At 41.7% G+C, this 12,436-nt stretch overlaps 1 long non-coding RNA gene across 3 annotated transcripts in view; it reads left to right on the top strand.

Moving 5' to 3' along the window:
* Positions 1–12,436, top strand: part of LOC138854068 (uncharacterized) — a 71,299-nt gene that overhangs the window by 23,927 nt on the left and 34,936 nt on the right. For all 3 annotated transcript variants that reach the window (XR_011393266.1, XR_011393268.1, XR_011393267.1), the window contains one exon: positions 690–862. This is a non-coding gene — a long non-coding RNA (uncharacterized lncRNA). The remainder of the gene's footprint in view (positions 1–689; positions 863–12,436) is intronic.

Below are 12,436 nucleotides of genomic sequence, written 5' to 3'. Positions count from 1 at the left end.
GTCTTTATGAATGAAGCGACGCAGCCTCTGTGGGAGAGTCATACTTTGGGTCCTGTGGTGAGGAGTGTTAAGGATATAGTTGGTAGTATTTTCAACTTGGGGAGGATGTTCACTATTATGTAGAGTTCTTGCATTGCATAGAGTTGCCTCTTTTTCAGCATGTCAAGGCGTACATTTAAGGCAGTAATATCCTGTTGTACGTGTAAATCTGCCATTTTGATTCTCTCTCTCTTCCTGGTACTCGTAATAAGGCGGAGAGCTCTATTCTGGACCCGTTGTAACCGTAGCATGTTTGTCTTTGTTAACGACATTAGGACACATGGGTATTCGAGTATAGGTGTTATCATTTCATACATATGTTTTTTGACGTGGGAAGGGGCTTGATTAAATTTATAGAGACTCCTAAGACAGGCTTTAGCTACGTTGATCTTACTGACGTGAGGTGTTGAGTGGAGCAGCCTGTCTATTTCATATCCCAAGATCTTGTTAGGGTTTCTATTTGCTACAGGTGTACCTCTGATGGAGATACCTCCCTTGTCTTCGATGGTTGATGCAAAACATCCTATCGTACTAACAAGGACTTTGTCAGGGTTGGTCGTAATTCTCCATTTTTTCCCGATTAGATGCTCGACGATGTTCAATATTCATTTTTTCTATGACTCTCTCATACTTATATTTTCCTGTTACAGGAGTTGACGAGACGACATGGATAACGTCATCTGCAAATTGCGTTATAATTGTATCATTGAACTCTGGTTGAGGAAGATCGGTCACATAAATATTGAATAGAATTGGACTAAGACATGATCCTTGTGGGACACCAGATGTCGGTATAAAAGGCTCTGTTGACCTGCCGTGAAAGGTAGGAATGATTTTTCTTTGAGTTAACAAGTTATATTTAAATCTGATAAAGGTCCAGTTATGGTCAGGTAGGTCGATAAGTTTATATATAAGACCATCATGCCATAAGCTATCAAAAGCTTTATGAACATCTCTGGTGGCAATTAGGGCAAGATTGCCCTGATGTTTCAGGCTCGCTACAGCATCGAAAATAGTATTTATTGCATGATGGGTACCTCTGAGAGTCCTAAAACCGAATTGTTTTTCAGTAAAGAGGTGGTTAAACTCCATATAATAGTTCAATCGATTGGAAATGATCTTCTCAAGAACTTTGCCAGTGACTTCAAGTAATGATATAGGTGTATAGTTTCCAGGTTGGTGGATATCTTTCTGGGGTTTCACAAGAAAGATCGTCCTCGCAGTCTTAAAAACCACTGGAAAATGTCCGGAGGCCAAGATGGCGTTAAAGATGTTGACTAAAGACTACAATTTCTGGGTAGGAACTTTGTTTCATTGTTATTCCAGAGAGACCAGGGGCTATATTTCTCATTCTTCCAGTAACTTGACTCATCTCAAGTAGTGTAATAGGTCTAGTAAGAGGGTGGGCATCTTCAAGAGTTGATGTATCGATGGAAGGTAGTGGTTGGAGATCAGCTAAGTTCTCAGCTCTCCATTCATTGACCAACTGATAACGACTGTTATTGTGGGAGAGAATTTTCTCCCATACATCACTCATCAAATTAGCCTGGTCCTGTGGATCAAGTTCAATCTCAACCTCCTCCTCATCATCATCAGTGAAGGTATGAATTAGGTACCTGGGAGCCTTGTGCTTTGCCCCTAAAAGTTGCTGAATCTTATTCCAAAATTTTGCAGGTTGACGTTTATAGTGATTAGCTTGGAGAACTAGAAATTTCCATAAGTCACGTTTGTGATGACTAATCATGTTAATTAATTCCTCCTCAATCTGTAGTGTAGCCACTGGTGGTTGTCGCGTTTGAAGATGGCTTCGACATTGATAATTTCTCATGCTGTCTCTAATTTCCCTAGTAGGTTTATATTGTTGGTAGATCTTTGTGAAAGCTAATTGGCAAGTTGCATTAGTAGCATCAATTATTCGGTTGTGAAGGGAGCTGATCGCGTCGTCAATTGCAGTGCAAGGTAAATTTTCCAACGACACAATTTCATCTTCTCCAAGAAATGCCCTGAAGGGGTCAAATCCTAGGGTGTTCAGATTAGGTTTAGGAGGTACAGGTATTCTAAATGGAGAAGTTTGTAGTTGTATTATAACAGGGATATGGTCAGTTCCTACGTTCCCATCAGGAGAGCCTCGACAATGGAAGAGGTCACAGTCTCTCTTAGTTGGACTATATCTGGTGTCCCCGGATGAGGACCACATAGGACTACTGATTCCCTGGAAGGGTTTGACCAATATACGATTTAAAGAATGGGCCTTGAAATGACAGATTCCTGGCTGTCATGATATTAAATAGTTGTTTTCCTTTCAAGTCGCCCAGTGGATTACCAACTCCACAGTTAAAGAGGGCAGGGCGATGAGCGTTAAAATCTCCCACCAGAATTGTAGGAATATTTCTGCTTAATACCCTATGTAGGGGAATGGACTCTATATATGGTTGTCTCGAGGGAAAATATCCAGTTCCTATCAATAGTTGGCCATGAGACATCAGTTCTATTACAAGAATGTTATCTTCGTCAACGTGAATATTTCGAAACGCATAACCTAATTTAACTAAGACGGCCACGCCACTGTGGGGTACTCTCGATTTCTCCACAGTAGAGTAACCACGTAATTTAATATGTTGATCAACTCTTGCAGCTGTCTCATTCAAGAGTATAACATCGGGATTGTAATTTTGTAGTTCAACTTCAAGGAGGTAACGGTTATTAAAGAAATGTTGAACATTAAGTTGGAAAATTGTAATCCCCATTATTTCTTGCATTTCGCGCGTGTACTGCGGTCTGAACGTCTGCAAGTAACCTCACGTTTGGAATACACACTCTCCCTACTAGACTCATCAAGGGGAGGAGGGAAATTCTGAGTAGTTGCTTGCGTACTAACAATGTCACCATCGTCACTAGAGCTGGTAATATCAACAGAAGCATTAGTCATCATCAGAGAACTGAGGTATGATATTCCCAGTTACAGGAAGAAGAGGCACATGAGTGTCAAAGGGAGACCGTGGAGGCTCCAAGGGAAGATTTGGTAGGCCAGGTGCATTACCCTTGGAAAGTTCCTGTTCTTGTTCAACATGATCAGCTGCAATAGCGGAAGAATAAGCACCAATCTTTGGGGCATGGTTAGGGTCAGGTATTGACTCATCAGACTGAGGGGAGTTGACAACCTGGGTATGCGAGGTGGGTGAGCCCTGAACAAGGGATGAATTAGGTGTATTTGTAGAAGTAGAGTAGGGCACATACTTCCTGTCTTGAGAGGGCTGGGCCATAATAAACTTAACATTATCTGGGATTGTAATGGGACTGATCCAGTTAGCCATTAACAGATCATTGAAAACATTAGAGCAGAGTTGAATATCACCACCTGCTATGTCCTTGGCCATCATGTACATTAGTTGAGCTCTCGTCATATCCCCGGCTGAGGACCCCTGAGACATGGGGAATGAGGATGAACTTTGTGGCTGTGTTTGTTGTAGGTGAAGGTTAGATTGGGGCACTCCAAGAGGGGTAGAAGTCCAAACAGTGGAACCGGTGGAAGAGAGGCCTCAGGAGTCCCACTAGATCCAGGCAGAGCTGGGAAGGAAGCCTGGGACATTGTTGGAGGTGCCTGGGGAGGGGTCTTCGAAGAATTGGATAGTTTCTTAGCTTCAAGAATTTTATGTATTACCTTTTTACTCTCAGGGCAGATAGGGGAAACAGCATGGTGTTTTCCATTGCAAAGGACACACTTGGACTTAGTTATGTTATGGCAATCTCGATAAAAATGATCACCAGAACATATGCTGCAAATCAGTGATTGGTCACTACATTTGTTGGTGGTATGGCCAAATGCATAACATTTAAAACATTGTGCAACACTGACAAACCGTTCAAGAGAGATTTGGTCAGGTGTACATCTGGTTTACCTGGAGAGAGTTCCGGGGGTCAACGCCCCCGCGGCCCGGTCTGTGACCAGGCCTCCTTAGGTCTGTCCCAGGATGCGACCCACACCAGTCGACTAACACCCAGGTACCCATTTTACTGATGGGGAACATAGACAACAGGTGCAAAGAAACACGTCCAATGTTTCTACTCTGGCTGGGAATCGAACCCAGGCCCTTACCGTGTGAAGCGAGAGCGTTAACCACCAGGCCACCAGAGCCCCAAACATTTGAAACCATTTTGACATACTAGTTTGGCTGCTTCAGGTGTCTCAGGCATTAACTTTAATGATACCTGGTTGTTGCCAGGTTTAGAGAATTTATATGCTCGGACAACCTTAATTTCAGAATTTTCCTGATTAAAGTCTGCAATAAGTTCCTCCATTGAGCTCTCTCTCATGAAACTTAATTCTGGCCACAAACACAGTTCGTTGGGCTTGATAGCTTTCAGGTGCAATTGGGATGATACCAAAAGTCTTCAGTTTATCAAGAACGTCCTGCTTAAGCAGTTAGAATAACTCTTCTTCAGAAGAGAGGAGAAGTACTGCCCCAGCGTGGGTTTGAAAAACATCCACTGGAGCAACAGTTGAATTCGAACAAATACATTCGAGAATTTCCTTCTTAGACTTTTGATTGTCATCGACACGTATTCGTACTCGTATTCATACCATGATGTCCAGGGAGGTACATCTGGCTCAGAAGTTACTTTAACAAAAAGGGTCTTTCATTCGTGATAACCGTAAACATTCTATTACAGCTGACTTATGAAGGTCAGCCCCTAAGATAGCCTACCCTCGAGTGGTGAGGGGGACACAGGGCCCAAGGCAAAGATCGGCCGGAATTTAAAAAACAACACGGGCTACTGGATGGTCAAAATGCCTTGTGTTAACCCGCCAAAGGCGAAGTTGCCGAAAAAGAAGATAGGAAAGGCAGAAGGATAGCAATGTAAGCAGAGTGTTAGTGTGTGGGCCAGTGTAGATGTTTGGGTGAGGGGAGGATGGGGAAGAGAGGGGTGAACAAGCAAGCAAGTCACCGCCTTACCCTCTTGATGGGATGGTGCTCGAAGTGACTGCAAGCAAGTTTTCTCTCAGCTCTGATTGAGAATTACTCAGGATAACCCAAGAGCAGGAACGAAGATGTCTTCTCTCCACTGCGGCTGCACGACGACTCCAAGCATAGTAGAACGACAGCCGACAAGAACGTATGTTACAGTCAGTAGAACAATCCATTCAAAGAGCACACTCTAGTGATTGTGTCACACTCATTAGAACGATGCTCACTTAAATGTCTTACACTCGGTGGAATGACACCCCATCCAAACGCATGTGCATCACACTCATTTTAACATACTGAAATAATTTTTACCATACTGAAATCATTTTTACCATACTGAGGTCATTTTTACCATGGTGAGATCATTTTTACACGTCTGAGGCCTTTTTACCATGCTGAGGCCATTTTTTACCATGCTGAGGTCATTTTTACGGCAGACACAATGGGATAGCAAAAAAGATTTTGTAAGGAAGATACCAGTCATAACCGTACAATACATAGTGAGGCGACTCCCTATGGTGTTATTTATTGCTGAGTTTAGAGTATTTTACGTGTCTGGAATGGCATCATCTCAAGTGGTAGAACTAAAATTAATAGTTACTCACAGTAATTCCTAAATTCAGGAAAACCGAGTGTAACAAGGTGATGTGAGGTCCCAAGTGCTTGTTGAAAGTCGAACCTAGTGAAAAGACTGCATTTTGGCTTTAATAAATTGTGACATCGGACAAGAGGAATTCAGGACAAGAGTGATGAAGGATAATTCTCTCTCGGAATGGACTGGCTACGATCTCTGTGGTTTTGTCAGGAATAGGAGCGAGTTGTCACTAGTAAATCGAATAATCAGATATCATAGGCTGGAGATTACCTTTCTCCAAGGTCAACAGATGGAGGTAAATGGTACAAATACTGACACGATGGAAAAGTACTCGCAAATGCAGTGAAATGCAATTCTTTATTTAAAATAAAGAATCTGATTATACTGCATTTTTGTCAACTTTTCCATCGAGGTTAACAGTTGTCTCCCACAGCTCCTTTGTGATATGATTCTGATGGATTAGGTTAGGACTGCTTACGATGCCTTTGTGACAAAGGCAGGTGACACACGTGTGAGCGCGCTCTTTGTTCTCCTTTGCCATCTAACGACAAGTATTTTATTCAAACCTCTCAGAAACTGCAATTTTACCTGGATGCAATACACCTGAAACGTCATGGATCATTTCTAAGGTTGTAAGTACCAAAATGCAATAGGGATGACCAAATGCAATAGGGATGACCAGCTGGTGAAGAGTATGATCTAGAGTCACAAGTCTAGCCACTTTGAATTCGATATTTTGACTACCGTGTCTTTGACAGTTATTAGTGGTTTAATCTTCAGTGTTTGCCTGTTTAATCAGGAACCTGATCACAGGTGGCCAGATTGGGCCTCGATGCTGGGCTCTTTACATTCTCAATAGAGCCATCATTGCTGACAAAAGAAAAAAAAAGATGTACATCAACAGCGCACTGACAATTACTTTTTGTATACCAGGAACATACAAAATATTAGGGATATAATCAGTTAAGGTAATTGACCATGTAGTGTGCTTACCTGACAAACTTTTATCCCAGAAAGTGACAACAGAGGAAAGTGATGAATATATATCTTGATATCATAGAATGTAAAATCTCTGATATGAGGAGAAAGTCCAAACAATGGCTGATTCTTCTTGCTCAGTAACCGAGTAATTCTACTTAGTTCTGGTAAGAACTCTACTAGCGTAAGCTGTTGTGTTTTATCACTGAACTCTTAGGAGCACGTCGCACCATGGGTGGTATTGGTGGTCAGAGTCAATTCTTTATTGAAATCAAGGAACTCTGGAATAAGATGTGATTAATGGTTTGAAAACCGACATGCTGAAGATTGAGACACTAATGCAACATATGGGAATCTTTATCAATGAAACATTTCGCCACACAGTGGCTTCATCAGTCCAATACAAAGCAGAAGCCTCCTTCTGCTTCGACTCGCCTGTCTACAGTATATAAGCCACTTCTCCGGTTATGCTGTACTTTCTACAAGAGTGATGGACTGAACACATCGATTCCAGGCTGAGGGACTGATTATCTTAAACTCCTCCCCTCCTCACACCTCTGATTTGTATTGGACTGAAGAAGCCACTGTTGCGAAATGTTTCCATAATAAAGATTCCCATATGTTGCATTAGTGTCTCAATCTCCTAGAACAAGAGTTAACATCACTTTGAGCCTTCAAAATATTATTTTTTCGTCACTAGTCTACACAAATGGAGTGGAGAAGCAATGTAGATAATTAACAATGAATGAGTGATAATATCCGACTCTAGACCAACAGATGAACAAACTTCATATTCATTCATAGGTCTAGGAACGTCTGAAAGGCTTAACATTATGAGACTTTACATTAGGTTCAGCTTCTCTAAACTTAATTCCATTCACGCTTTACGTAATGTGATCGTACGTCTTGAGATATGACAGTGATTTGTTTCGAGTATACATAGACTGATTTAGAATATCGTTAAACACGATAGAATTGCTGCATAAACCAAAGGGCATCGTGTAAAACTACTTATGGCACGTTGTCATGGAGAAAGTTGTCATTTTCAAGAGAAATTAGCTTTGAAGCAGGTTAAACACCGAAAAAAGATATTCCAAATATTCTGGAGCACATTGTTGAGAAGAGGAAAGAGGGAAGGATGAAGGATCGTGCAGACATTGAGATTTCTGTAATCACTTGGAGACGAGTATGAGAGTTCCACTGGAAATTTTATTCATCTGTAACCTCATTACAGAGAGTCTACATCATACATTCAGATTACTATACACCCTGCGTGTCACATAATTGATATATTGCTATATTGGTACAGCGCTGTACACTCGTCCGTAGGCCTAGCCGGATTTTATCGCACCTTCATAGCCTGATTTTCCACCATGACTACACCTCTGACACAGCTTCTTAAGAAAGATTTACCCTTTGAGTGGACTTGCGATCAGGTAAAAGCCTTTGTTACCCTTAAAAACAAGTTAACGTCAGTTCCAGTTCTTATATTTTCTGACTTTACCAAGGTGGTTTTCCTTGACAGCGGACTCCAGGAAAGTTAGTATTGGTGCAGTCTTGTCGCAGAAGTCCAATGGTAAGCAGCAGCCAATAGCTTACTCTAGCTGTGTCCTTGTCAAAGCTGAAATTAATTACTGAGTAACTAAGGTATAGGCCTTAGCTATTGTAGGGGCTTTGAGCCATATCTGAGACATTATTTACCAGTACCCTATTAAGATTTACACATCATTTACCATTATTGTCCCTCGTTGCAAATAAGAATCTCTCAGGAAAGCATGCTCGATGGTTTCTCACTTTAAACGACTATTACCCAGAAATTTGGTACGTTCTTGGTAAACAAAATGTGTCTGCTCCGCCTCAGCCTGATTATACACTGATAATGTTAGCGTCAAAAGATGCAGAGTTCACAGCTTGTCTTTCAGAGAGTATAAGAAAATCTCAAGAAAGCAACAGATAAGTTTGTCTAATTGTAATGTTATTCTTAAGGAGAGGAAAGTTGTACCAGGTTGCAAAGTAATGTTGCAAAATCCTACACAAATCCCTGGTATGCATAAGCTAGTTTCCATATTTGCTGGTCCTTAGACAGCTCCACGGCAACAAGTTCCAGGTGAGGGAGATTGCCACTGGAACGATTAAAGAACTTCACCTTGACCACATTAGTAAATTGACAATGTGCAAACCGAGGCTGAGCTGGAGTAACGTGTTGCAGCAGCACAACCAGACTGACACTAGCGACAACCCAGCTACTACTACTTTCTCTCGTAATATGACCAATGACTGTCCTGTCCAATCACATACTTATGGTCTGAGACCTGGGACAGCAGTATATTAACTTGACTCACGAAATCGTAATGACACGATTGCAAACAAACCGTACCATTAGCAAACCTGTCGACTTGTCTGACTCCTACGCTGACGCTGACTGCGCTGTCTTCTTGCTGAAATGGGCATCAATGTTCACATGCTTTATAGTTATAAGCTCGAATAACAGGGTCAGGGTGGACTACATAATGTATATGTGTAAAAGCAGTATGTTTTGTACGAGGGTACTTATAGTATTGATATATTTTCCTGCAAGTAATGTAACTACAGTGTGTATTATGTGGTTTGCATCATAGACCAGGATAGTGCTGTCCTTTCATGTCATATTCCACACTAGGAAATGCTACTCCAAGTCATTGACTTACAGATATGAGGATGGTTCAACGTCCCTTGAAGTGCAGACAACGCCTGACGCCTGTACAACCCTGTAAACAAACTGTGCATAGGAAGATTTATGTTCCAGGGCTGTCCTGATATTCTATGCCCCATCCACTACTATGCAGAATAACACGCCTTTTTCTCTCTCATAGGACATGTGGGAGAGTTGTTTGAAGCTTGCTAAAATTATCTTGTTTGTACTGGGGTAAGCCAAAAGACAGGTTCCATGTGCTGTTGGGTTGGGACGACCTGAGGTGCATGACCGAGCAAAATGTAGACGGTAGGTCTACGTACCTGTTGCACATACCTCCCTCTAACCTCTAACTGCATCTGTCTGTGTACCCCTCATTCAAATAAACCAGGTCTATTCGACCTCCAAGCTCCCCTGCTACGTTAACAGACTACAAAGACGGTTACAGTACATGGTCCCTACTGTGACCACAAATATAACACTCATTAATACAATATCCTCACAGGAGCAAGTGTGTCTCACTCATTAACATGAGAACCACCCATGAGCAAATGTCTTACTCTGTACGATTCGCACCTTGAGTCAAGTGTGTCAAGCTATTAAGAACAATTCCTAACCAGGAGGAGCACATGTCACACTCAAACAATACCCACCAAGGTGCAGATGTGTCAACCTTACCATACCTAAACTGAAGCCAATCTTTATAACTAATCCGAACGTTACCACCCGAGAGAAAATGTGTCACTCAATAGAAAGGTATGTGATGAATGGTTTGAAAAACCGACAAGTTGAAGATTGAGACACTTATGCAACATATGGGAATCTTTATTCAGGAAACGTTTCGCCACAGTGGCTTCATCAGTCCAATACAAAGCAGAAACGTGTAAGGAGAGTAGGAGTTTGAGGTAATCAGTCCCTCAGCCTGGCGTTGATGTGTTCAGTCCATCAATCTTGTAGAATGTACAGCATAGGGCCGTAGACGTGGCTTATATACTGTAGTGAGGGGAGGCGAAGCAGGAGGAGGCGGGGTCATAGTGGTACCATCCACTAGTCGAAGTAGGTCTTCGTCCAAAGGTTGGACAAGTGTTGAAGAATTCTTTGTAACAAGATCCCATGATGCTGCAGTGTCTGACAGTTGGACTGAACACATCGACTCCAGGCTGAGGGACTGATTACCTCAAACTCCTACTCTCCTTACACGTTTCTGCTTTGTATTGGACTGATGAAGCCAGTGTGGCGAAACGTTTCCTGAATAAAGATTCCCATATATTGCATAAGTGTCTCAGTCTTCAGAAAGGTATGTGCCAAGGAGCACGTGTGTCATTCATTAGAAAGATACACAGGAATAAGTCAATCGCATTCATCGCATTCAACAGAACGATGTTCACCAAGGAGCAAATCTGTCACACCCATTAGTGCGATACCCAGGAAATAGTTTTTCCCCTTACAGAGCAATACCCATATAGTAACAAGTGGTTCTTAATAATTGGGACGCTAGAAACTGTGCCAGATTCTCTTGAACAATACATTCAAAGGAGTGTGTCGTCACTACAAGAGCAATGCCTGCCTAAGAGTAAGTGTGTCACATTCAGCAGAATGATACTTACCCTGGGCAAAAACTTTCACTTTATGTAAAAAAAAAAAATCCCACCCGTGAAAAACTGAGTAACTGAGTTACTAAAAAGATATTCATCCATGAGTTTGTCACTCTGATTAAAATTATACCCACCGTGTGGCAAGTGTCACTCAGTGGAAGGGTACCAACACAGAAGCAAATGTGTTGCACACAGTGGAATGATAACTTACAAAGAGTGAGTCAAATTCATTAGTACGATTTCCACTGATTATATGATTATAAGAAGCCATCCCGATAAGCATAGCTTGATTAATGATACTCAGCATGGATTCACAAGAGGCCGGTCTTGTCTGACTAATTTATTAACTTTCTTCAGTAAAGCTTTTGAGGCTGTTGACCACGATAAAGAGTTTGATATTGTTTACTTTGATTTTAGTAAGGCTTTTGATAGAGTTCCGCACCAAAGACTTAAAGAAAGCGGCAGCACATGGCACTGGGGGAAAAGTGCTCTCATGGATCGAGTCATGGCTCACAGACAGGAAGCAGTGTGTCCATAAATGGGGTTAAATCCGAGTGGGGATCTGTAACAAGTGGCGTTCCACAGGGATCAGTCTTGGGCCCGTTGTTGTTTATAATATATATCAATGACCTTGATGACGGAATTGCTAATGATATGAGCAAATTCGCCGATGACACAAAGATAGGTAGGATAATTGATTCAAACGTAGACGTTAGGGAACTTCAGGAGGATTTAAACAAACTGTATTCTTGGTCAGAAAAGTGGCAGATGCAGTTCAATGTAGATAAATGCAAGGTTCTGAAGCTCGGGAGTGTCCATAACCCTAGCACTTATAAGTTAAATGATGTAGAACTTAGCCATACAGATTGCGAAAAGGACTTGGGGGTTATGGTGAGCAGCAACCTTAAACCAAGACAGCAATGCCTAAGCGTACGTAATAAGGCAAATAGATTACTGGGATTTATATCAAGAAGTGTAAGCAACAGAAGTCCAGAGGTCATACTGCAGCTTTATACATCATTAGTAAGGCCTCGCCTAGATTATGCAGCTCAATTCTGGTCTCCATATTACAGAATGGACATAAATTCGTTAGAAAACATTCAGCGTAGGATGACTAAATTTATACATAGCATTAGAAATCTTCCTTATGAAGAAAGATTGAAGACTCTTAAGTTACATTCACTTGTTAGACGAAGAATGAGGGGAGACCTGATCGAAGTGTATAAGTGGAAGATAGGTATTAATAAAGGGATATTAATAAGGTCTTGAGGATCTCTCTCCAAGAGAGAACCCGCAGTAATGGATTTAAATTAGATAAGTTTAGATTTAGAAAGGACACAGGAAAGTATTGGTTTGGAAATAGGGTAGTTGATGAGTGGAACAGTCTACCTAGTTGGGTTATTGAGGCTAGGACTTTGGGTAGTTTCAAATTTAGGTTGGATAAGTACGTGAGTGGGAGGGGTTGGATTTGAGTGGGACTTGCACATCAGAGCTTATTTCTTGGGTAGCAATGAAAATCGGGTTGGGCAAATGTTTTGTTAGTGGGATGAATTGTAAAGGACCTGCCTAGTATGGACCAACAGGCCTGCTG

This window comes from Cherax quadricarinatus, chromosome 48 (assembly GCF_038502225.1).
Source record: "Cherax quadricarinatus isolate ZL_2023a chromosome 48, ASM3850222v1, whole genome shotgun sequence".
Lineage (NCBI taxonomy): Eukaryota > Metazoa > Arthropoda > Malacostraca > Decapoda > Parastacidae > Cherax > Cherax quadricarinatus.
Note: the sequence above shows the minus strand (reverse complement) of the source record. Positions and strands in the feature narration are given on the sequence as shown.